Source organism: Mesoplodon bidens, assembly GCF_964165515.1.
Source record: "Mesoplodon bidens genome assembly, chromosome: 1".
Taxonomy (NCBI): Eukaryota; Metazoa; Chordata; class Mammalia; order Artiodactyla; family Ziphiidae; genus Mesoplodon; species Mesoplodon bidens.
Window position 1 is genome coordinate 77158036 of NC_138176.1, and position 27637 is coordinate 77185672.

At 38.4% G+C, this 27637-nt stretch overlaps 1 protein-coding gene across 1 annotated transcript in view; it reads right to left on the minus strand.

Moving 5' to 3' along the window:
* The window catches only part of ELOVL6 (ELOVL fatty acid elongase 6), a 144208-nt gene that overhangs the window by 98341 nt on the left and 18230 nt on the right, over window positions 1-27637 (minus strand). The window lies entirely within an intron of this gene.

The window sequence follows — 27637 nt, forward strand, 5'->3', positions numbered from 1 at the left end:
TGAGCCTAATGCGTTTTCATTTGAATGAGAACTGAATATACATTTTTATCCCCTTGGGGCTCTGGTCTGTCAATATTTTACTTTTCAGAAATGGGCAGACACCTATAGATAATCATGGTGACCTTGGGTAACATTTTCCTTTATTTAAATCTGTCTTCTTTCCAAAGTATTTTTTGCCTGTTAAACATGATTTTTTTTTGGTGGGTGGGGGCGGGGGGCGGGACGGTGTGGCTCACAGATAACGTTTTCAGAAAACAACGATGCACATAAAATTTTTCCTTTTGCACTGATGCATCTGGACCTTTTCTCTTATATGTCTACTCTTTTGTCTCTTTTTGGAAGTGATTTGGAAGCAAAGAAGAGAATGGCTATATAGTTGACCCAACTCTTTCTATTAACGGAGTGTTTAACTTAGGATTTTTAAGTGGAAGTGAACTTTGTTTGTCTAAGATTTTTTTCAGCTTCCTTAACTCTGGCCCCCCTCCCTAGTCACCTTCCGCTAAACCTGTCATTCGGCAGGTAACAATCTCTAACATAACTGCAACAATCTCTACTGTGGCTGAATTTTCATAGCAAAGAATCTCAGAAGTTACCAACTGGTTACAAACTGTTTTGTCATACCGAAGTGTTTGATAGGGCTTTGTCCTGTCCCTTCCCTTCTGTGACAGAATACCTTACATAACCTGCCCCGTCATGTTAAGCACTCTTGGGGTTTGGTTCAAGATGGTTCCGACACCCCCATTTGCTTGGTATCCCTATACTCCTAGCATGTGGTAATTATCTGTGACTCCCCTAGTCCCTGGCTGCCATAGATGGAGCTGACTCACTTGCTCTTTCACTCAGTGGGTGCTTTTCCCATGTCCTTAATTCCCCATGCCACCTTGGAGATAGGGCTAGCATGTTTCTATAAGCCCCAAACTTGATTTTGCATTTCACAGAAAGGTGAAGAAGTTGGGTTTCCCCCGCCCCGCCTCCTTTTCCTTTCCACAGGAAGATAAAGCCAGAGGAAGCCTGTACTGTCTTTATTTCTGCAGTTACAATGATCAGCTGCTTCCCGCTTCTCACTTCTAAGTTTTCGTGCACTCAAGTAGCAAATCCCAACCAATCTCTACCACTTACTCTGCTAAAGAGAACAAACGTTGACTCTGAGGGTCTAGTTCTTTTTAATTTGGGGGGGATCATCTTTTGCCTTCAATTCTGAGCACCTTTTACTTGCAACCAAGAGACAATATTTTTTTGTGTGTGAATCCTTAAGGTTATCAACAGATACTCAAAGTCTTAGCAGTATCTGAATGATATCGAGCATGTTCGTATTGCCCAAGTGCCTTCAGTGACTACTTGTTAACTGCAACCAAGGGTAATATTTTTTAATGAATATCTTAAAGTCTTCAAGAAGTACCTAAGGTTTAAAAAAACAAGAATAATACTATGCATAAAGATCACCTCTTGGACAATCAAAAAAATACCACAGTAAACTCTTCCAGAGTGACTTGTTTTTCTAATGTTTCTAAGGTAAACTCTTTTATTATTATCTTAACAACTAGCAGGTAAAGGGACATTTAACAAAAACTTAACGAGAGTGTGTAACAGCAATATCCTGCTCTTGGCCCCAAGAAGAAGGCAAAGCCTTAGGCTCTTTTTCTGCAAGTGGTTTTCAACCAGTTGAAGAGCTTACAATTTAGACTGAACAAAATATTGACTTAAATAAGTTCTGTTATCCCAAAATTTACAGACTGTTAAAATGTTTGCTTTTTTTACAGCTCACCACCACTATTGAAATTTCTCATTCACTCATTCTCATACTTCTTGGTTCTGGAAAAACTCAGTCCATGGGAACTGATTCACCCTGAGGCATGAATGAATGACTGACAGTTCTCATTTTTATTTTTTTTATTTTTATTTTTTTGCAGTACGCGGGCCTCTCACTGTTGTGGCCTCTCCCGTTGCGGAGCACAGGCTCCAGACGTGCAGGCTCAGTGGCCGTGGCTCACGGGCCCCGGGGCATGTGGGATCTTCCCAGACCGGGGCACGAACCCGTGTCCCCTGCATCGGCAGGCGGACTCTTAACCACTGTGCCACCAGCGAAGCCCAGTTCTCATTTTTAATTCTTACTTAAAAAAAATTTTTTTAAATAATTTTATTTTATTTGGCTGCACCGCGGGGCATGCAGGACCTTTTAGTTCCCTGACCAGGGATTGAACCTGTGTACCTTGCATTGGGAGTGCGGAGTCTTAACCACTGGACCACCAGGGAAGTCCCTCATTTTTAATTCTTGAAAGCTGCATAGTTCTAAGCCCTGGGGGCATATTAGAATCACCTAGAGAGCTTTAAAAAATACAGTGTTTGAGAACTGCCTCCTAGAGAATCTGATTTGTCTGGCGTAAGGGACATTGGTATTTTGATAAAGCTGCCCAGGTAACTCTAATATTCAGCCCCAGCACATATGAAGGATACTCACAATGCACCTGAAGAATACAACAGAAACAGCGTTTCCCTGGGACCACCTACTCAGAAAAGTGTCTATCAGATGATCAGAAGGAAGGCGGTGGAGGGAGTGGAAGATCTGAAGAAGCTACAGATGACTGATAATTACCCACGTGGAGGGGACTGGCCCTAATCTGGAGAGCCACTCTGATCCTTGCAGAAGTATTTGAATTCTACTAGTATAGTACTAATTCATGTTTTATTAGTCTAAAAGAACCTTGTGATGCTTTGGAATTTCAGGCAAAAATCTTTACAAATATGAGAAATTCAGCTGGTGTGGGAGACTGACTATACACTGAAACAGAATGACTAGCATATATTTAGATAGCATAGTCCTGCTGTAGTAGCTACACTTCCCAGCATTTCCATAAGCTGGTCCTGCGCTGTCTGATCGTCTTCCTTTTGTCCACTTCTGAACTAGCAACATGCCCCCAAATGGCCCACAGTTTTTACAGTGGTTCAACTACCAGCAACAGCAGCAGTGGCAAGAGCGCTGGGAAAGTGCCCTGAGCCACGATTGTTACCCGCCCGTGTCTGTCCACTTATTACTGGTGGTACTATGGTCTCTTTCCAGCTTTTGTCAAATGCCAATGCCCTTTGTGTTCCATAGTCCAGTGGAGTTGGCAGACAACCAAAATGGAAACTTGATAAGATTAGAGAAGCACTTTCCTCTTTCCTCATTGGTGGGATGCCTCTTTTGCCATACAGATATCACAAAATGACTGATTCTGGAATGAGTGTCTCTTCTCTCTAATAGAAATAGAAATAATTTCTCATGTTCAGAAGGATACTTCCTGCTTGAATTCTATAAAGAGGTATTATCATTCCCACACTGACAGCTTTATTTTAAAAAACTTTTAAATCACAAAATAAGTTATCATATCCCCAGAATTACTATTTCTGCTATGGCAAGTCGGGAATGCGCTTCTCAGTGGGTTGTGACATAGTATTACAGAGCTGGCTACACTCACTTACCTGGGAAGTATTTCATCCCAAGAGAAAGAGTAAGTTGTTGTATGCAAATAATTTAGACTGTTTAGTTTAACTACTTTCTGCAAATTCATGCGTGTTGTATTTTTTTTAAAACTTATCACTGAGTGAAATGTGCACCCACTTTATCATATTGATGTTATCATATCAGTTTACAGATGAGGAAATGGGCTTGGAGCTCAGAAGACCCAAGTAAATTGTAGCGGATGGTGCTGGAAATTGTCACATGCTTCACTGTTGCATTACCTTCTTCTTACTATTTCCCAGGCCTGTGTTTAACAGCATTGGAACTAGACTTCAAAAATCAAAGTGCTTCTGATGCCCACGTGTATGTTTTAAGAGTATTAACTGCATTCCTTATTTTATACTACCGGTAAAAGTGTCCGTATTTTTTTGTTTTTTTCTTTTTAACAAAGTCCTCTGTCATGCACACTGTGAGAATACAGTAGTCTCCCCTTATCTGCGGTTTCACTTTCCACACTTTCAGTTAACTGTGGTCAAAATATGGTTTTTCACAAAAATATTAAGTAGAAAATTCCAGAAGTAGACAATTCAGAAGTTTTAAGTTGTGTGCACCATTCTGGTTAGTGTGATGGCATTTCAGCGCCATTCTGGTCCACCCTGCTCCGAATCCCCACCATCTACTTGGTTCGCCCCTGACATCCAACATCCTGGTCATGGCTCCAGGGTCCAGGATCACCCGGAGCAGATACTCCTCCTCCTGACCTACTGACAGAAGGTCAACACTGTAGTAGCCCAGGGCTACCTCACAACGCCTATATCATTCACTTAACTCCATCTCATCAAGTAGGCATTTTATCATCTCACATCACCACAAGGGTGAGCACAGTACATTAAGATATTTGTGAGAGAGAGATCACATTCACATAACTTCTGTTACAGTATATTGTTATAACTGTTCTATTTTATTATTAGTCATTCTTGTAAATCTCTTAGTGTGCCTAATTTAGAAACTAAACTCTATCATAGGTATGTGTGCATAAGAAAAAACATAGTATATAGAGAGTTTGGTACTTTCTGCATTTTCAGGCATCTACTTGGAGTCTTGGAACTTATCCCCTGCAGATGAGGTGGGACCACTGTAATTTTCCCACAAATGTGGCAGCACGTGATTGACATTCCATTTCCCTCGAGAACTGGAACTTGAAATGCATAAGACACATGGGTGGGTAGTCTGATGTCTGATTGCTGGCCCGTCTTCCAGCTGCAGAAATGTCATTTGTTTCTGAGATCTTTGCAGTCCAAGAACTTCATCCTGGACATCCTGCCTTCACTAACTGTTAGTAATGTCTTGGGTTATAGGAATTTGCCTGACCTGTTAAACAGGATTTAACAGGGTTAATCTTGCTCCCATTCTTTAAACAGGATTTAACAGGGTTAATCTTGCTCCCATTCTAACTAGAATTTATGAACATTGCTTACATTCCCATCTATGCCTGTCTAAACTGTGGAATTACTGTCATTTGATGTAATCAGTCTACTCATTTGGTCTGCCTAAGAAATTTTTGAACATATAGCTAAATGAGTTAATAACCAGGGAGTTCAAATCTCCAACAGTAAGAATGAACCCTTGCTGTCTTTATAATCAAACTGGTCCTTCCTCCTTCACGTAGATCATGGCATCTTTCTCACTCATACTGAACAGGTAAAAGACATAATTACTGACTTCTAGTTAATTCCTTTGCTATTTTTTTGAAGATTTATTTTTGATGTGGACCATTTTTAAAGTCTTTATTGAATTTATTACAATGTTGCTTCTGTTCTATGTTTGGTTTTTTGGCCACAAGGCATGTGGGATCTTAGTTCCCCGAGTAGGGATCGAACCTGCACCCGTTACACTAGAAGGCAAAGTCTTAACCACCGGACTGCCAGGGAAGTCCCTAATTCCTTTACCTATCACTTGACTGGGAGCTTTTTGGTTGTGTAGCCATTTTTTCCAGTTATCACCAATACTACAGCATACGAATTCTTCAATATAACTCATCTTTAAATTGTGGTTTTACCTTTTGAAAAGGTTATTAATTATACCAATGCTAAATCTTCTAAAAAATATTATCAATATTATGACTTGCTGATTCTCCTTCATCCACATTCCCCTCCTCCTACACAGAATGGCTTATCCCTTGGTCAAGTTCCTAGACCCTTAAATCTACCAGTTAAAAGCTAATTAATAACCTATCTCTGTACTATGTACCTAGCAAGTCAATAGTTATTGTAGGCTGGACCATAGTATTGTGTGAGGAATATCAAACTCCTAATCCCAGGATCTTATGAGGATACATCATTAAAAAACAAAACTAACAACCACATTTGACATTGCTAGACATGGCATATCTCATCAATGTCAGCTCAAATAAATAGAGGTGAGATTTTCATGCAAACTAGACTCCAGTGCTGTTTTTCATTTATCTTTACAATAAAATTTTTTCTATAAATATAATACAATATAATACATTATGCAGTATAATATATTATATTGTATTATATAATACAAGTTTTCCAATTACTTCATTAGTTCAATTATTCTTTAATGGCAGTCCTGAATCTGTGGGTAAGGTCAAAAAATTTCACGCTCTGATTTCATATTTTGCATTTATAGAGTAAATTCAAACCAAGTTCAGAAGAAAGGGGCTAGGTTGTATAGAAATAACCCATCCCAAGAAATCTCAGCCATTTCGTAGGCTGACTAAGAGCTTTGCTACTCAAAGGGTAGTGACAACCAGCATCCCCAGTGCCATCTAAGATTAAGAATCTATATTTCTACAGACTGACTTCCTGAAATAGGGTTCACTTTGATCAGGATTCCTTAGGCGATTTGGATACACATTAAAGTTTGAACAACACTGTATTAGAAAATTTAGTTTTCCATCAAGAAAACAACAATAACAACAGGAACATAAGGTAAATGACTTTCATAGCACAGGAAGAGTGGTCTTGAAATAAATTTGTCGAGAGAATGACATAGCAACTTCAAAGCAAAAAAATACTTAATCTGTCATATAGGGGCATTCTCCATGATCTGCTGGATACTAATAGTAATACACAGTATGTCAGTTTCTATTACAGGTGAAATAACCCACAAAATGAGGTAGTTCCCTGCATTTTGATTCCAGCCCAATCCATGATCCCTATGGATTATTTACAAGAAATGGAGGGTCACAGGGAGTCATTATGGATATTTCAGATACTGGAAAGGCAATCTTCCACTGTAAATCAATAAACTTGGCATGGTGCTTACAGCATATACCTACAATATTTTACTGGCTTTAAAATCATACATACTTAGTCCATTTCCAATTTTTTGATGACGAACGTGAACATTTTATATTAATACCCTTTTTTTTTTTTTTTTTTTTTTTTTTTTGCGGTATGTGGGCCTCTCACTGCTGTGGCCTCTCCCGTTGTGGAGCACAGGCTCCGGACGCGCAGGCCCAACGGCCATGGCCCACGGGCCCAGCCGCTCCGCGGCACGTGGGATCCTCCCAGACCGGGGCACGAACCCGCGTCCCCTGCATCGGCAGGCAGACTCTCAACCACTGCGCCACCAGGGAAGCCCTATTAATACCCTTTTTTCCACAAGAGAACCGTATTAACCATCAGTGCGGTGATGAGCCCCTGAGAGTACAGATGACTTAAGAGGTCCTTCCTCAGGAGTCAGCTGTGGCACTGCTCTCTCCAACCTTCCACCGTTCCTAATCTGCAGAGAGGATCTTAATGACATATAATGAGCCAGGATGGATGCAGTTAGTGTCACCGTACTTGGTTGTTGCCCAGGAGTGACCATCGCCAACAAAAGCACAATTTGCAGCTAAGTCTTTAAACAGATTCTCCTTGCTTTGAAGAACTGAACTAATTCCAAATGGAACAACTGCAACCACTACAAAGAGGACGTCTGCCAAGAAATACATCGGTAAAGATGGAAATTCCAGCACTTCAAAAGAGCTAATTTTAGAAGCCAGAACCCATCAATTGTTGAAACCTTTCTTATCGTGTCATCAGGCAGTCGCCTCTCTCCTTTTGGTCTGACTTGCTCTGTCACTTTCAACACAAGCTCCCAGGAGTGTGTTAAAATCCTCATCCTAGAAGGCTGGGGTTCATGCCAGCTGCAGGAGGAATTTGGTTGCGCTGTTGGGGGGAGGGTGTCAAGGTGGAGGGGAAAGATGTGATTGGGCAGCAGACCAGGCAGACAGAAGAACAGGAAAGAGACAGAAGAAAGCTGTGCAGGGTGGTTCCAACTAGACTCCAGTGCTGTTTTCCATTTATCTTTACAATACATTTTTTCTATAAATATATATTACATTATCCTATTCTATATTATATTATTTATCCACAAGATATAATACAAGTCTCCCAATTACTTCATTAGTTCAATTATTCTTTAATGGTACTCCTGAATCTGTGGATAAGGTCAAAAAATGTCACGCTCTCTTTTCATGTTTTGTATTTATAGAGTAAATGCAAACCAGGTTCAGAAGGAAAGAGTTCTGTTTAGATCTAGGTAGAGAAATAATCCATCCCCCCACATAAAGAGGGAACAAAGAGGGAAAACAAAACCGATCAAGAAAGGATCATTTCCCAGCTACTCATTATCTACGCCCACTCCTCAAGGTGAGAAACTCAAATATATAGGATATCCAGGTAGAGGGAATCCTGGCCGGCAGCCACCTACTCAGACACTGATGAGAAAGATGTCAACAAGACCATTCCCAATCTGAGCGGTTTACCATAGTAAAGGCTTCTGATTTGGTTCTAGAAAAGAGGTGAATCAGTCTATCCACGTCTGTGATCCCAAATCAGGACAAAGATGAGACAGAAAAAGACAATTATTAGAAACAGAAAAAGATTCTGGAATAAAACAGATATGGGTTTGGATTCTATCTGGACCACCTTCTGCTATTTCCCTGTTAAAGTATCTTCCTAAGACTAGACATTTACCTGCCTTCATAGAAAAATTTCCACTTAGAAAAGACCTGTTATAAGAAAAAACATGTTATAAGCATCCCAAAATTGATAAATGAATGTGTTCCCTATAGATTTTAGAGAGTTTAATACCTTCCTAATCATATTCTTAGTTGAATTCTTACCTTTTTCTTTAAACCAGGCACATAATGAAGGAAATGAGCAATTGTGTTGTTAAAAAGTAAAAATCTGAGTGGAAACTGTTTCTTCTTTTCTGCATTATATTCCATACACTTCCAAAATAACCCTGAATATACATGCATTCAAGTTCATACAACATTCTCATTGCCTGAATTGCCAAACTTAAACATACAGGCAGCAAAAATTAAACTCATAAATTTTGTGTTCTTTGCTTATATAGATTGATCTAGATTTGTTTTTGATGATTCTCCACAAATATCCAAACATACTGGCAATTTCCATATTAATGTATGTCACTATATTGTCTGGCAAAAGGAAATCTCTTACTCATCACCCGTCAATAGCCAATTTCTAAAACTGATGATTTCTCAACAATAAGGAAAGTTAAGCAAATATTTTCAAAAGTCCTCCAATTTGTATTTTAAAAAGCTAAAAAATGTTTTAAAGTTTTAAAAAGCAGAATGCTTAAAACATTCTTGACATGATTTCAATGATTTTAGATACTAATTCACTGTATGATCCTTCCATTTCTATACTTTAATCTTATTATTTGGTAATAATACATATTGATAATTTAAAAATAAAGAATGTATCTTTAAAATGAGACTAAAATTCTTAGCTGAATTTCTATACCTCTTATTTGCATAAGTTCCATATGAAAGAGATTTTGAGGCCTTCTAATACTATTATTATAGTAATGAGTCACCAATGAGACCAGTATTTGGGTGTGAATGATAAGACAGGTGCTTGGGTGTGTCAGAAGATTTATATGTAATTATTTACCAAAAGGTTTGACTAATTAGAGCAATAATGAGATTTGAAACGCTTTCCCATCCCTAAGAGCCAGTGCTCTTGGGCCATAAAGAAGTCTAGAATCATAATCTAGTGTCATAATTAAGAGGAGAGACTTTGGAATGAGAGATCCTGGACTTAATACTTGCTTCTGCCACTTAGTAGCTGTACAGTTTTTGGCAAATTACTTAATCTCTTAGTTTCTCAGTTTCCTCATCAGTAAAAAGGAAATAATGAGCCCTTAGCTGCCTAGGAGTATTGTGAAGATTAACTTAATGGCTTGTGCTGGCTGCATTTAGTAATCAGCGAATAAATACTAATCTTATTAGAGAAGTTGTAGCAGTCAGCAATAAGAAGTCATTACCTGAAAATATGAACATCTCTAAATTCTAAACTGTATAGAAATCCTAGGGGTAAAGGGGAGGTTCATCTAATAACTGATTACAGTAAAATGAATATTCACATGAGAAGTATTCGATTCTAAATAGTGCACTCTTATTGATTCGGTTCTTGGCACTCCAACACCCCCCAAAAAATATTTTTACAGCTTCATACTATTTGGATTGTTATAATAAGAAACAGTTGTCCTTAGAGACTACCGAAAGGTCACATCTTACATCATCCCATTCCCGGTTATGGACCTTTCTCTTTGCAGATCTTTAACTGAAGATACCATCAAAGAGGAAACTGCTGAGAAAAAAACTCATCTGTCACAATGGAATCTCATCAGTTATTTCCCTGGCATTATTTTACAGCTGCTATCGTCTCATTATTATGGTTATAAAACCTTTATCTGCCTAAACCTTTCCTCTCTACCACCTGGTTCAGGATCTCCCTTGTCTAGAAAAGAGCAGGATTCTCTCCAGCACAGAAAAATAATTTATTCAATGAAAATACAGATAGTGCCACGTTTGGCCTTTCTTCCAGGCAGTGAGTGATTCCTGACACCAGCTTCTCAAATTTTGAATATGTTTGAACCTATGAAACAACTGGAGATCTTGTTAAAATGCAGATTTTGAGTCAGTGGGTCTGGGGTGGGGCCTGAGATGCTGCATTTCTAGCAAGCTCCCCAGGGATGCAGCTGGTCCACACACAGAGCAAACTTAGAATTAGTGATGATTATGACAACTAGGTCACTATAGTGTGTGTGTGTGTGTGTGTGTGTGTTAGATGGCTAAAAATATTTCAGAAATTTTTAGATGAAGGAGGGGGAAGCACTCACTGCACTGTCCTAGAAACCTTATTTCAAAATGAACACTTTGTTCTTCCAAAATTTGCTTTTTCAAATTGGCAAAGACAGTTTTTTATCTCTTAAAATAGGCTCTCAAACTTATGTGACCCCTCCGTAAATAAAGAACCTGGCCTGTGAGAGAGCAGGGAGGACACAGTAGTTGATGAATAACTTCTCTGATACACCCTTGGTCACTTTTTTTTTTTTTTTTTTTGTGGTACGTGGGCCTCTCACTGTTGTGGTCTCTCCCATTGTGGAGCACAGGCTCCGGATGAGCAGGCTCAACGGCCATGGCTCACGGGCCCAGCCGCTCCGCGTCACGTGGGATCTTCCCGGACCAGGGCACGAACCCGTGTCCCCTGCATTAGCAGGCGGACTCTCAACCACTGTGCCACCAGGGGGTCACTTTTTTATGTCATGATGAGCCTGTGTCTTTTAGGTGGCCAGGGCACCCTGACAGATACAAAGAAAATTACAAATGCAATCTATGTTAGGAAAATTTCCTGGTGTCATGCATAAGACTTTTCACATTTAATAATAATAATAGTAAACTATAATTATGGTAAATTTGTGGAAATGATACCATTCTGTACAAAGTAGATGGCTAGAGTCACTTCTGAGACCTTATTTAAGACCTTACTTAATCTCTTACACAAAATATTTACCTCTGAAACAGAATGACAGCATTTACCACCTACCTCTCTCTCTCTCTTGAATGCTTTAAACCTTAAGAGAGAGTGGGATAATTTAATAGATAGTTATTAGACTGTGGGATGAAGTTTAACTGATGATGGAACAAGATGAGAAATATCCTCTGTAAGTGTGGCAATTCTTAAGAAACTCATTTGTTGATGTAAAATCCAGAAGAATGGTTGGGTGAAGGGTGCCATATAAAGGAAATAAGATGTAATAAATGCTTCTTTAGGATTTATAAGCTGTTGACACATTTTATCCTCCATGTAAATCTCTTTCTTAAAAGAAGACAGTTTTCTTTTTGATGTTTTGGAAATTAAACTTTTAAATCTTATGCTTTCATGTAAAAAAGGAAGTGAAAAGTATTATAATCTTGAAAAATTTAAGGATGATTTTACAGAGTTAAACAAAACTAACAGATCTTTGTTTAAAATGGGATCCACCGAACTTTCCAGTGCCATTCCTGAAATAACTCTAGAGGTGGAATAATGGGCTGTTTCTTACTTTGTAGTTTCTTAATGCAAAGTAAGCAGCTTTACAGGGCTTAGCTGTCTCCACCAACCTAACAGCATTCTTTACCTCATTTGCAATGAAACAGAAATAGTTTTTTCTCCAACCACGATTTAATATGAAGGCACAGACTTTGTCTATGAAAAATACCGACTCCTCTTTTATTTAGAAAAGTTAAGAAATGTAAAAAGTCCCAGGCGTTGTGTCATCAATATTGATTTCTTAATGTCAAGTTTAACATCTGATTTGCCTCTCTCCGTTATTTTTTTAGGCTATCTCTGTCATCAGACCCAAATTCTGCCTGAATTTCTTATCAGCTGCCAACTTCTGTCTTGTACTGTCACCACTGGGTGGAGTAGAGCTCTTGGTCCTCCATGGAAATAAAAAGGAAGCAGCAATGTAACGACAAAGACAGAGACTCCTATGCTATGCTGTTCTCCAACTATGAAACTCCGTCTCTTATTTGTAATTACCTTGGAGGAGAAACGCGATTCTGGCTGCTGTAAGGCCGAAAATGTGGTAGAAGTAGAAACGACAAACGCCTTCCAGAAAGAGAGGGCTGAGTGAAAATCCTACCCTTTTGACAGTCTAATTCTGTGCCTGAGCCCCAGCTTCCCTATCTGTAAAATGGAGAATATCTTCCTTGTAGCATTATTTTGAGAATTAAATGAGTAATACATTTTAAGCACATGATAGGCACTTAATTTATAAAACTCAATAAATTTTAGCAAATTTGGGGCACAACTGCTAACATATTTTAAGAATTCCTTGAAAATATAATTTTAAAGTATATATTGACCATGTTTACCTAGACAAGAACTTTTACTTCTTAGAGTTTTCAGATGTTAAATTATTATAATTGCTTGTTTAGAACTAAAGCATAATCCTAATTATTAATGACTTGGTGGTTTTAGAAATCCTCTTACATTTAGTTACACATATTTATTAGCGTGTTAATAGTAATGACATATCATTTAAAAAGTTATTTAAAAATACAGGCACCAGAAATGATTAGCTCTGGGACCTGAGAGTATAGGAAACTTTCCTATCTGTAACAAAAAATATTTGTTTATAATAGAGGGCAAAATAAAACAAGAAAAATGATAACGCTAAAATCTACTGAAATTATTTAAATGCATTTTATTACAAATTGGATAATATTTTACGAAATCAAAATTTAAAAACTCATACAAGTATCAGGATTTAACTATGCTATAGACATTTGTTGGAATATTTAACTTGACTCTAACACAATTTCATTCTTTTCAGACAGTAAGAGAGACCCATGTTGTCCTGGCTCATATACTCATATCTACACCCAGAGATTGCTCAATATACGTACCATGGTAGAATGGCTACATTTTCCAGGTAGATTTTAAAGAATCAGAATCACTTGGGCAGATAAACAGACCCAATGTCTCTAATGTCTTCCTAAATCACAGGTTCTCATTACCTTATCTCTAGGGTAAGATTTTAAAACTCCTAAGCTCCACATCCAGAGATGCTAAGGTGATTTTGCATGGATGACAGTAAAAGCCTCGCAGGTGATGACAACGTGGGAAGTGCGAGTCATGTTAAGAACCAACTATGCTAAATAATGAGAATGGCTACAAAGCAGTGCAGGAATAGTAAAGCACACAAGCATTAAAAAAGACATTGAACAAATGTTCTCTTAAGAATAGTGCCTTAGTGGGCATACTTCCAAATATGCCTGCTGTCTTCTCTTTAAATATCTACTGAATAAGCCTCAAAAAAAGGATAGAACAAGAAGAGGTAGACCAAAAAAACCCAGAACCTACTGGAAAAGGAAGATTCCATCTGAGCCACCTTGAAAATGCAAGAGATGGGTAGTTGTTACTGAACCTGCCACAGTTGGTAAAATCTAAGTATTGGGAAAGTTAAAATGTTTTCTAGAGTGGTGGAGGGGAAGAGGATTAGGTAACAAGTGACCTAGAATGAGGATGTGATTCTCCCTGAAGGAGAGAACTATGCAGAGGGTGTAATGAAAGTAAGGGCTTTTCTAAGACACTTCCATGCCTGACTGTGCTCTGTCTAAAATCTTACTAATGTTCATGAACAGAAATAAAAGGGCTCCATGTGTGATGAATTACATACTTCATTTTCAGCAATATAAGGACAGGAGAATTGAATTCGTTTCTCTAAGCAGTTAGTTTTGTACTTCCTTGGTTAATTAAATAAATTTTACTAATAAATGTCTGCCTTGGAACAAAATGTATCATGAAACAGCATCCACACTGAAAGCACAAAATTATTCCTCAAAAAAAATCTTTCATATGGTAGCCCGTGACTGGATATTTGTGGCTATAGGAAGCCACGGCCAAACTGGTAGAAGGTGTCCTTTCCTCACTCACTCAGCTGATTTAACAACCTATGCAAACTGGCTAGTCATCATGTGGACCCGTTTTTGGAAGATTTGGAGAGGGGGGCGGTCCAAGAGTAAAAAGCCAGGGCCTCCTTGGTTTCCTTGCAGCAAGGCCGAAGCCCCGGAGAAGTTAGAGGTTCATGAGAGAAAGGCTCAAGCATTTCATTTACCCCGACACCAACCTCACTTGTTCCCTCTATAAGTTACTGCTAACGGAAGCATAACAGGAAAATCATTTGGAACATGCAATGTGAAGCAAAAAGAGCCATATGCCAAACAACATTACACAGTATTGGTCAGGGTGACCGAATAATCTGTAATATATTTCTTAAAGATATTTTATCTTTCTTTAGAAAGAAAACCAACGGCAATTCACTAAACATTTACTGAGTGTCCACTACCTCAAAGAATTATGTAACTGCTGTGGAAGATATAAAAACACCCTCATGGGGTTACACATGTTGAATTAGCCTAACCGACACTTTGTTTCATTATATTAAGTAAATTTTTTAAAAGAAAGGAAGTGGGAAATATATGTTCATGAAGTTAAGACGTGAACCAGAGATCAGTGCTTAATATTTTGACATCTAATTGCAAATTCTTTTCTAGGAAAAGGAAGAATTAAACAAACATATATAAATAGTAATTAAATGCTCAGTTACTTCATTTATAAATACAAAGATAATCCAAAGTTCACGGATGTAGTACCCTGAAAATTAAGTTTGCCAAGTCAGTTAATTATGCTTTAATACACAGCTTAAGAAACTCATTACATTATTTTCTTGTACTTATTTACAATTTAGTGCATTTATTAACATGTATATTACTTATGAAAATCCAATCATAGTATACATTCCTATTTTACTTTATTATATAAGGGCACATCTTTCCATGTCAGTACATATTCATCCATCTCCACAGAAATAGTTGTCAGACTACATAATGACCATTGTATAGATGGTCCACAATTTAAGTAACCCAATTTGAATACCACAAAAATTTTAAACCAAACACGATGTAATTTATTTTTTGCCACCTATGGGATCAACCTACACATATTCTCCAATTGTGATCTGTTTACTGAGATAGAAACACAGCTCTGATGAAGAAAAACTCCCTGCCTATTGACATCTTTCTGGATCCCTGGAGCACCATTCATCAAGAACCAGGACAAAAAAGTTTAGCAACCATTCTCCAGTTAGTGATCAAGAAGTTGGATAATGCACTAAGTTAAACAACCAGTCATGACTCACAAAGTCTTAGCCTCAGCTCTAATGCTTAACTTACTTTGCAGTTGCTTTATCTATTCTATTCACTTCCGTACTTTGTGATTTGAACAGTTTTTTCTCTCCTTTGTCTGTAAAATGGAGGCAATAATATACCTGCCAGAATGACAGTAGTATTGGAATATTGAACACTTTATTTAAAAATTATTTTCCTTTATTCATTTAGTCAGCAAACTTTCATGGATTGCCTACCACGTGCCAAGGTACCAGAGCATAACCAGGGGAACAAGACAGGCAAATCTTCTATTGTCATGGGATTTATAATACACGGGAACTGCCAGTCAATAATATGTATGAAGGCAGTTTTAAAAATTGATGATTAAATTATTGTGCTTAATCATATGAAAAAAGATAAATGTTTTTCGATTTAAATGAGATTTAAATTTTTACTATAAAAATAAGAAATACCCTGGGTTAAAAAAAAAAAAAAGAGAAAGTCAAGTAATACAGAAAGGGTGCAAAATGAAAGCCAAGTCTCCTTCCCTTTCCCACTGACTGACTCCCAATTCCATTCCTCAGATTTTTATGCATATTTGTGTGTATCAATATATGCATATGTACTTTTTAAAAAATCATATCTTTAGACTATTGTGCATCTTGATGTTTTCCACTTACAGCAATGTATCTTTGAGATCTTTTCACATCAGCAGGAGTTTCTATCTCAGTTTTTTTAACAGTTCATAGAGAATGAAAAATTACCCTCAAAAATGACTTCAAAAAGTACAGGAATTTCTATCCTTCTACCAACATATTTCCCCACACTCTCTAGCATTGAAAGTGTGCAAAAACTTTAATCTCTCATAATCTAAAAGATGAAAGTGGTATCTCATTGCTGTTTTCTACTTTCTTCAGTTATGAGTTCATTTAAGCCCTTTTTCATGTCTCCTGAAAGAAATGGTTAAGACACATTTCCTTTGCTGTGAACTTTCTATTTGTGTTCTTTATCTCCCTTATTACTGAGTTATCTTTCTTATTGATTTGTAAGACCTCTTTTACAATGAGAGAAATTAGTACCTAAATCAAACACTGAAATAAAATTTAAATCCTTTTTTTAAACAATACAGTGAGGGTTGGTTTACCACTTTGTTCCACTTATTAAGTACAAATACACACACACACACACACACAGAGGCATGCACTATTAAATACGATGATTTTTATCACTTTAACAGTGTGTCTGGTGGATCTTCCCATCATAGCACTTGGAGCTTGACCTCATTCTTTCTGCAGTTCTGTAATATTCCATGGCTTCAATGTGCCATACTTCATTATACCAGTTCTCTATTGGAAAACATTTAGATTGCCTTCAATTATTTGCTATTAAAAACAATGCTGCAAAAAACATTCTTGCACCTGCATCTTTTTGTACACATATGTAAGGGGGGAAATCCCAGTCATGGGCAAAATGTATATATGTTGAAAAGTCTTGATGGCTATTGTGTAAAGTTCTCCAAGATTGTAGCCACTGGTTGTCCCACCAATAGTACATATGACTGTCTATTTTCCCATACCCTCAACACACTGATAGTGATCAAATTTTAAAATCTAGCTCCTTCTCGACTCTTTGCCTAGAGTCTTCTCCTTTCACTCGTCCCCTCACTCATCTACTCCTGCCACCCTGGTCCCTTAACAGATATGCTACTTTCCTGCCAGATAGAGCCTCTTCTTGGGCCCTTTCCTCATCCCAGCATTTCAGAACCTGCATAGCTCACCCTCATTATCTTATTGTCTTTACTCAAATGTTATCTTTCCTAACATCCCTGCCAAACCAGACCTTCCAGCTGTCCCCAATTCTGTCCTGGCCTTCCTGCTTTGCTTTTCTCCATAGCACGTATCACCATCAGGCACACTAGATAAACCAGAAATATACATGGTTAACTTATTTACTATCTATCTCTTACTACTAAAATAAACTTCATGAAGTCAAGGATTAAAAATGTTATCTTATTAAAGAATTTGCATAGCTATGCCATTTTACTAGCTTTAATGCACATCAACTTCATGGTAGTGAAGCTTTGGATAGTTTAAATTTATTCAAATTATCCACTCTAGGCTGTTGTAACAATAAAATACTAAAAGCATGCATGTCGCCCATATGTTGCTACAATGTGTGCTGATTTTTGGAAACATGTCATTTTTTGTAGAAAGTGTAACCAGAATGGGAAATAACAAATGGCTTGATGTGAAATACCTAGTACAGTCATGCACCAAATTAAGAGGTCAGGAAATAGGCGCACAGCGAGGGAAGGAACGTGAATATCTCACCCACTGACCCCTTTGAGGTTTTTTTTTTTTTTTTTTTTTTTTTTGCGATACGTGGGTCTCTCACTATTGTGGCCTCTCCCGCTGTGGAGCACAGGCTCCGGACGTGCAGGCCCAGCAGCCATGGCTCACGGGCCCAGCCGCTCCGTGGCACGTGGGATCCTCCCGGACCGGGGCACGAACCCGCGTCCCCCGCATCCGCAGGTGGGCCTTCAACCACCGCGCCACCAGGGAAGCCCCCCTTTGAGGTTTTAACTTGTTTTTCTATTCAGTAGGTTCTCATGGCTTATTGGAAAACTTGGTAAGATGGTTCCCCTGACACAGGAGATTGGTATTAAAATATAATTCAAGTCATTACAACCAACAAAGAATGCTGCTATGTGAAAGAATGCCATCCCCTCTTACAATAGTGGTAGCAGTGTATAATGTACACCACCATGGAGGGCAATTTGACAATATCTACCAGCATTTCCATTACAGTTTGATCCATGTATATCCTACAGATATACAGTATCTCTAATAATAAAGGATTGGAAACAACACAAATGCCCATGTAATGAAATGATATGCAGCTTCAACAGTAACAAAACAGAAGCTCCTTTTCCACTGAAATAAAAACAATATATGTATGTGTGTATAAAATGTTTAAATTGTAGCATTAAGTGAAGAAATTAAGGTACAGAACATTATGTATTAGATACATTTGTGTATCTAAAATTAGAAAATAGAATATTTTTGCAGATTCTGTATTTGCAAATTCTTCTACTCACTAAAATTTATTTCTACCCCCCAAATCAACACTTACAGCGCTTTCAGGATCAATTGTGGACAATGACTCAAAATTTTTGTGTATTGTACCAGGCTTGATTGAAAGGCAAATCATCAATTAGTATAAAATGCTATAAAGATGATAATACAAGTCACAACTAACTTTATTATGAGAAAATCTGCCAGAGCTAAATAGGAGTTTAGGGGTTTTAAATGCAAATATCAAATGGAAGAGTTAGGGGGTTTAAAGGCAAAGATCAAAACCATTTCAAAAAACTGTAAAGTATTTATGAAGGTGGTAGTATCAAGTGGGGCTTTCTGGGTAAGTTTTCAAAGCAGGGAAAGGGGATAGATATTGCAGGTGACAAAAATAAAAGGAAAAGGATGGTATGGAGATGCATGGGAAATAAGAAATTCTTCAGTTTGCCATGGTCATAAGCTATCCATAGAAAAAAGGGAGAACTAACTATAAGACAGGAATGGTGAGTTGAGGTCATACTGCAAAGAATCTTGCATATCAGGTTGGGAAATTTGAGTCAATGGATAGGCAACTTGGGAGCAATGGAAAGGTTTTATGCAGAGTTGCAAAACAATGTTTCTGAACGCTTCCTGACAAGTTAAAAAGAATTGTTGGATTAGTAACCCTTGTTTGGTGGAGAGCCAAGCAAAAATAAAATTGTGGCTCACAGACAAGCCAGTAAAAGCTACCTTTTACGGAGGGCTTATAAAATGCTGGACGTTTGTAAGCAATTTACACATCTTATCTTGTTTAATTGTGGCCAGAACCCAATTTGATTACCCCAATTTCCCACTGAGAAATGAAGGCCCAGGGAGGTTAATGAATATGCCCAAGTTCAGCAAACCATGAAGTGTCAAAGGTGGATCTGGAACTCTGTGTGCCTGCATCCACAGCATAGACTATATGCTAGGCCATAAAACAACCTTCAAAATATCTTAAACAATTGAAACCATACAAGGTGTATTCTCTACCACAAAGGAATGAAATTAGAATGAAATAACAGAGAGAGGTCCCAGGCTTTCATATGTTGCTTCTTTAATGACACATTCAGGGAAAGGAAAGTTGAGGCCATGGTTTTAAAAAGGGAAAAGGAAAATTGTACTTATATCATGGGTATTATGACCCAGGCACTAGGTAAACATTTTTAGATAATTCCACTATCACAAGTCTGCCATAGAGATGCCACGAAGATTTGTTGAAAGGGAGAAAACAGGATGGAAGGTAGGCAGGTAGGCTGCTCATTTCTGATGAAAGGAAGGATTTCCAAAAATTAATGCAGCATGTGGCCTTTCTGTGCATTTAATTTTTATAACGTTTATCCTAATCATGGCAAGTATATAAACTTGTGCAGCAGACTTGACCTTTATTCTGCAAAAAGAGAACTGGCTTCTAACTAGTTGGACGAGCAATACAGATTGTTTGCTTGGTGTCTGCAAACAAGAAATTCAAAATGGCAGCCCTCTCCAACATCCTCTCAGATGAAAGTGGATGTGAAATAAGAGTGTGATGAAAACACCAGGGAATCTGTTTTAGCTGAACCATATGATAGTCATTCCAGAGGTCAAAATACTTAAGGATTGGCAATTGCACATAGCTCATCCTAAATATTACTTGGGTTTGTGAAAGAAGAGGGCACTTCCACCATTATGTTCCTATCTGATTTGCATGGGTTTTTTCCTGCCTACTGGAGCTACTCCAATTTCTGAGGCTGGCTTCCAAGCTGCCAATCTACCCGCATGTATCCAACCTCATTCCCCACAACCTCAAGTCAACCTCAGTCAGGCAGGGTTGCATCTCCTCTCGGCTACAGATGCTTATCAAATCCCACATTTTAATATCACTGCAAGAAACAGAGTAGGTAGGAATGAGCTCGGCTTCCCAGCGCACAGAGTCATGGAAGGGCCACGCTTTAGCTGTTCTCCTTCACATGTAGGGCAGTGGTGGGTCAGGAGCATGGGTTCCGGTCTCGGGAGCCGGGCATGCTCAAGTTCTAATCCCAAGTCAGTCAATCACTCGCTGTGGGGCAGAGGTGAGCTAATCACCTCTTTGCGACTCAGTTTCCTTAACTATAAAATAACAATTATAATGCATTCCTGTCAGGATTATCAGGGGGATTTATGAAATAAGTTATGTGGAGGTTGCCAGGTAACACCTGCTTCAAAAAAAAACCAAACATTTACTCACACATTGGAGAGAAGCCAGGATGAATTTCTGAGGACAGTCAATCCTACATTGTCCACCTGCACCCTTTAGCGCACCAGGGCAGGTGGAAAGGAGGAGTGGTCTTCTCTAAGCAAGATTACCAATTAGGCTTCTCTCCCTTGTGAACAAAGTATCAACCAGTGATCCGGCTTTCAATACCTCTGGCCACCTCCCCTGTCAGTGACACAGAGCCCCAGCACTCCTGGGATAGCTTATCAACAAAGCCTGGCTCAGAGCCCATCTTTAGGGAAGAAACTGTCATGTCAGCATTATCCATTCCCCTAGGGACTGAATTCTAGCCTGCTATCTGGTGAGATTAGGAAGTGGCTTGGGCCACATGAATCTGGCCCCTGGGCTGGAGTGTTCTTTGACATTACATCACTGACTTTCTTCTAAAGATTGCTCTAGGTCTTTGGTCTAGGACCTTGGTCTGTCCTTACCTTACCGCCAGAAAAATCATCTAACTCTCTTGAGCGATAATTAGACGGCCAGATGCCCGCCTTTCTTTTCAGATAACAAACTCTCTTAAATTCTTGTGTTTCTACTTTTGTCCTGGCTAACAGAGAGCAGCTGAACACTGCCTCTTAATCTCAGCCCTCTGTACAGTCATGGCTTGCATATCAGAGAACATGCAGTTTTCTCGTTACCACCTTAAAAGTAAACTCCCAGTTCTCCTTTTTGTCAATCCAACTATAATAAAAGCTCTCAAGGTCCCTGCCTCTTAATGGAGTCTTTCTAAACATCCCACTATAGTGATTTTCTTTCCCCATTTACTGTAATTCCTATATTCCAGCACTTGAATATTTGCTCTGCTCTATGGCACCTACCTGTATTTTGCATGGACAGTTGCCTTCCTGAATGGATTGTAATTCAAATAGATTGAGATATTTACAGAGGGTCTGTCTAACACTCATAGGACATTGCCTTCTTCTCTGTCTTCTCGCCTCTCTTCTGCATGTCATGCATACTCTGATCTTCTAGTAATTACCAGCTGGTTTGACCAAAGAACACACTGATCAGCCTGGATGTGCACAGCTGAAGACCAAGGCAGCTGGAAGTCTCTCCACTAGCAAAGTATTAGCTACACTGAGACACTCTTTTGGTTTCCTGGAGTAAAAACTCAATCCCCTCTTCAAAACACAACCATGATTAGAATTTTGGTACACACACAGTTAAAACTGTACTAACTGTATATATGTGTGTATGTATGTGTGTATACAATGTGTGTGTTTTACAAACTGGCCAGACTGTTTTGTAGGCAAGTATTTTTTCCCTGTAGCAATATATCATGTACATTTTCTGTCAAGATATATTCCTCAGTAATGTAATTTTAATGGGTATATAAGTGTCTACTAAAGTTTTTTCTGTTTTTTTTTGTGGGGAGGGGGCAGGTAGAGGACATTTCCATCATACTATTCTTGACAAGTGATCTCTGTCAAGCACATACAAGTAGCTCACTGACATCGTTTTTTTTTCTTAATATATACATAGAGTTCTTATTTTCTTAGCGGCAGAAGAACAGAATGCCTACTTCAATGTTTAAGGCTGTTTTAATGGTTTGTATAAAACTTATCCAGGCCTTTAGGTGCTGACAAATATCAGGCCAATTAAGGAAGTTCTTTCTTGTATTTTTGGTACAAAATTCTAAATTTAGTGCTTGATTCCAATTGGAAAGTCCAGTTGGGGAGTGTTTATTAGTTAAGATTAATGTTTTAGTAGAAATTTTGCCTTCGTATCACTATATGACTAGAGCCCAGAATATAAGTGAACAAAGAAGAGATTACTAAAAAAAAAAAAAAATTAAAACTCTTCAAAAGTGAATCAGCACTTTATATCTGTATTTTTAGCTTGTTAGGTGAGCATTGTATTGCTGTAAATTATTGGAATAAGAGTCCAATCCAAAAGATACAATCACAATTGTTTCAAAAACTACTATTTCATACAGTATATTCCCATTGATCTGGGCCTTCCTTAACAAAATGAAGCCCACCCTGCCACCCATCCCTACCCTTTTAAAATATTTTCTTTGGAAATGGTTTCTGTGATTTTCCCAATAAGGGCGGAGGCTGCAGGCCAAAGTGGGAGACGGAGTACAGCCTAGTGGGTGGAGCCAGACTGCCCGGCTGTGAACCCGTATCTAACCAGCCAGCTGTAGGACTGTTGACGAGTTACTCATCCTTTCTGTGCCTGAGGTTCCTCAGCTGCAAAACAGGCCCCGTTACAAACTGTATTTTGTAAAATGGAGGGTAAAGTGAGTCAATGTTCATAAAGTCCATCTTAGGCCCAGGATAGGCTCTCAATAACTGTTAGCTAACTGTTAGTTCTTTCTGGATTCTCCCTTAGAAAACCACAACAGTTTTGGGGTTTTGTTTTTTTTTTTTTCCTTTAATTATCTCCTTTAATAAAATTTTAAATCTCCAGCTTTAAAGGCATGCTTTGTGATGTAAATCTGAAAAGACAAGTTCTCTGTTATGTATGAAGAGACTTGCTTTCTCAGCATTCTGTGAAAAAGTATTTTCACTGCTAAGGATAGGTGAGTGCTGCCATTATAAATTAGGGTTATCCAGGACAGCAGGAACACTTGAACTTTGGATGTTACTTCCTACAGCGGAATACAGTTGATCCTCATTGTCGCAAATTCACCTACTCATTAAAATTTATTTCTCACCCCCAAATCTAAACACACAGTGCTTCCATGCTCATTCATGGTCATTCCCAGAGTGGTGTTTAATGTGAGTTGCCCGATGCTTGCATTCCAGGCTGAGGTCAAACAAGGCAATGCTCTGCCTTGTTATTTCAACTCTCATACTGTAAAAAAGTGTCCTTTTTTCAGTCTACTTAGTGTCACATTTTCTGCATTTTTGTGTTTTTTGTTGGCTATTTCACTGTTTAAAATGGCCCCCGGTGCTGAAATGCTGTCTAGCATTCCTAAGTACAAGGCTGTGCTGTGTTTTACCGAGAAAGCCATGTGTCAGATAAGCTTCATTCAGGCCTGAGTTATGGTGCTGTTGGCTGAGAGTTTAATGTTAATGAATCAACGATACATTAAATAAGGTATCTTTAAACAGAAACACATAAATCAAGCATTGCTTGGTTGACAAAAATATGACCAGGGGCTTGCAGGAACCTAACCCTGTATTTCCTCTAGGAGCAATGGTTCAGAATTTGCTAATTTAGTGTTTCCAGCAACTTTATAGAACATAACTAGTCAAGTAATGAGAATCAACTGTACCGCCTACAAAGAATGTGGATCAGAGGTAGACAGTACTAATCCATCCCTGAAAAGAAAGAGCCTTCTGGAGTATAATCCATACTTCATACCAGTTGCTTAGGTGAGTGATTACCTTTCTTCTTGAGAAATGTGATCTGACTTTGCTTAGTTTAAAATAAATTCCTGCAAAAATAAATACTTGCATTATCCCAAAGTACTTAAAATTATTGCTGATTTTTTTTTTAACTGTGGACTCTGCAAAGGGCTTCTTTTTAGTCTTATTACAGTGAGAAAATGGACCTATGTCCCCTGGAATATGGGGACATTTTATCCGAACCTGATGCTATATAGTGCAGGAGAAACACATGAAAACCAACACTCCCAGATCTCCCAAACCTGCTTTTCTTCAGGTCCTAAGTACAAGAGGAAAAACAGAATTTGGAGCCACACTGACTTTCCATATGTTCAGGTGATACCTTCCAGCAGCCCTGTGCTGAGTCAACCTACAGGTCTGTGTAAGAAAGTACAAAAAGCACAGCCTGCATCACCATAGTAGTATGCTGTTTCATCCATTGACTTCATCTGCTTGTCTATACATTCAAATGGCACCTCTGACCTGCTTCTTTGCCTTGACAATACAAATTGCTGGGTGTGACTTAGTCAAGCATGAGAATGAACACAAACAGGGAAACGTGAACTCAGGCTGTCAAGGCTCAAGAGCAGGCTGTCATGGAAGCAGGCAAACTGGGATCCCAGCAGATCAATTTGTTCGCTGAGTACTAGTCCCAGGATGGCAATAACTACTCCAGATTCCATTAATGCCCCGAATGATACCCTCAACCAGTCATTTTCTCATCCTACAGCATCCACATCTGAAACATTTCAAAAGACTCCTGACCATCATCTAAACCTTTATAAGACGTAGGCATCTTGGCTGATGGAGTAAACTGCCTTTAGAAAAGTGGGATTTTAAAAAATATTTTCAGTAAAAAGGGACAATGGCTCATACCATAATTCCATTTTGTTCTGCAATGGATGTATCTTTTGATTATAGAAAATGTTTCCCTTTAAAAAAGAAAAAGGGCTTCCCTGGTGGCGCAGTGGTTGGGAGTCCGCCTGCCGATGCAGGGGACAGGGGTTCATGCCCCGGTCCGGGAGGATCCCGCGTGCCGCGGAGCGGCTGGGCCCGTGAGCCATGGCTGCTGGGCCTGCGCGTCCGGAGCCTGTGCTCCGCGGGGGGGAGGCCACAGCAGTGGGAGGCCCGCATACTGCAAAAAAAAAAAAAAGTATCTTCTAAAAAAAAAAAAAAAAAAATAAAATAAAAAAGAAAAAAAGAAAAAAAACCTCTTAGACTTGATGAGAATGGATTCATCACCTGATTTCTAGATATGCAGGAGGCCATCATAATTTAATTTACCCTGTTATTAAATAGTCCATGGCTGCAGTCTGCCAAAAGAACTTGCTGAACTGTAAAAAAATTGCTTGGTTAACTAGTTGGCCCTTCTGCAAGATGCTTTGGAGAAAAAATAGGCTGAAATGACACTACTTTCAATGCAAACTAAAAATAAAAACCATCTCAAATATAGGGATATAAAGCCATTCAATCATTTTAAGTACATATCTTAATGACTAACGCTGTTACTTCTGAACACAAATCAAAAAAAAAATACCAGACGGTATCTCTTTCTGCCTGTGGCCCTAGTGAATCAGATTGGACTCACTGAGAATTTCAATTGACCTTAGGTTCTCTCTTGCACTGAGCTGGATATTACTAGTGTCAACATATATGCACCAGACTGGACCTGCTTTCCCTCTGTTAGACATGTTAGTCATGGATGCAAAATCCACAGGTATAGAATATATTTAAAGCACAGGAAACTGTCATGTAATATACCATGATCTTTACCTGTATTTTTACTCTCACCCTAGAGTTGCTACATCTAAGCATCTAAATCAATCCCAAGAAATTAATGCAGTGAATGAACATTATTTCTATAGAGTGCAATTAACTCCTAGGATACTTGTTGTCTCTTAACCAAACATTCTTATCTCTTCTTCATACTTTCTAATGTGATCTTATGGACTGTATAATCTAGGAATGTGTAAATTCAACATATTTTATAATTTCTGCTCACACTATAAGTAAAATTTATAATTAAGAAACTAAAAAGACAAACAGAATCACTGTTGGGCTCACAACATGATCTGGGACATAAAAGTATATAATGTTCTTGTCCATAAAACGGGGATGAAAATTCCTAGCTCACAGTGTTGCAGTGAGGGGACCATGAGACAAGGTGAACGTACTGGGTAAAATGTTCAATATTGACACATTAACATCAATGATAATAACATACCTAAAACTTATATAGCACATAGCATTAGTGAATACTTCACACACATTAATTCATTTAATCAAGGCAACAACTCTATCAGGTCAGTATTATTTTCCACATTTTACAGATAAGGAAACTAAGGTTTAAAAAAAGATATGTAACCTCCCCATGGTTACAGACCTAGTAAGTGACTGAACAAGGATTCAAACCTAGGCAGAATGTGGCCCTAGTGTCACTATATCATTCCTCGGTATGATATTACTAGCACGTGTTATATGATCCAACAGAGACAATAATGGCTACTTATTCCAAAGTAGTGCCATGCTTTGGAAGGTTAGGTAAGATATGCATTGAGTTTATGTACCGAGTTACTGAAAATGAATGATACATTCTGATATCAGTGATCCCAGCACTTTGTCAATGTTGGGTCAAGTTTTAGTACTCTCACATCATGCAATGTGTAGAACAGTTCTTTCTTAATCATTTCTTGGGACTTTGTTTAGGAACTATTCCTCCACTGCCATTGGAAGGTTAGTATTTCCAGCTCCATCATTCTTAGAGACTAAGGAGTAATTCACACAATAATTTGTGTTTAACATCAGCATGAATAAGTCAATGTTTCCACTTTTTAATAAGACCATTCTGTCTGTGAGGAGTCATGTAAAAAGTACCAAAATGAATTTTATTTCAGACTTAAATCTTTTCTGTCTTCTTAGAGTGTCTGTTCTCGTACTACTAGCACAGTGGAGGGTAAGCTAGCCAACCCAATTCTTTCCCTTGCTAGCAGGAAACTTAATCTGATATCGTTTGGAGGGCAATGCACACAGCCCTGAAAGAAAGGTATAAGAATCTCAAGGCAATCAGTCTCTTTGTCAGCAGTCTAAGGGTTAGAAAAGCAATTCCACTCATCTTTGTCAGTGAATGGTCCAAAAGTGAGGCACGTGACCCAGGCCTGACCGATGAGATGAACTGACAGCAATAATAGAAGTAAATCCTTTTATAAACTTATTAAGAACAAGTTGGCTTGGAGGTATCGTCTTGACAAAGAAGAGAACTAAAAGGAGGCTTCTTTGCCGCTGTCCCTTCCCTTCTGCTTGGGAAGTTGCAGTGAGGATAGATGTTTGGTGAAATGGCAAGCCATCTTGGAACCACCAAGAAAATACTGCTGATACATTAAGGATGGCAAGACAAAAACTCAGATAGAACTTGGAACATTGATGACATTATTAAACCACTGAATGACTACAGAGGCTTCCAATCAGATTTATTCTTATATGAAATAGTTAAATGTTTTATGTTTTAAGCCACAATTAATTATAATCTGTTACTTGCAGTTAAAGCATCTTAAC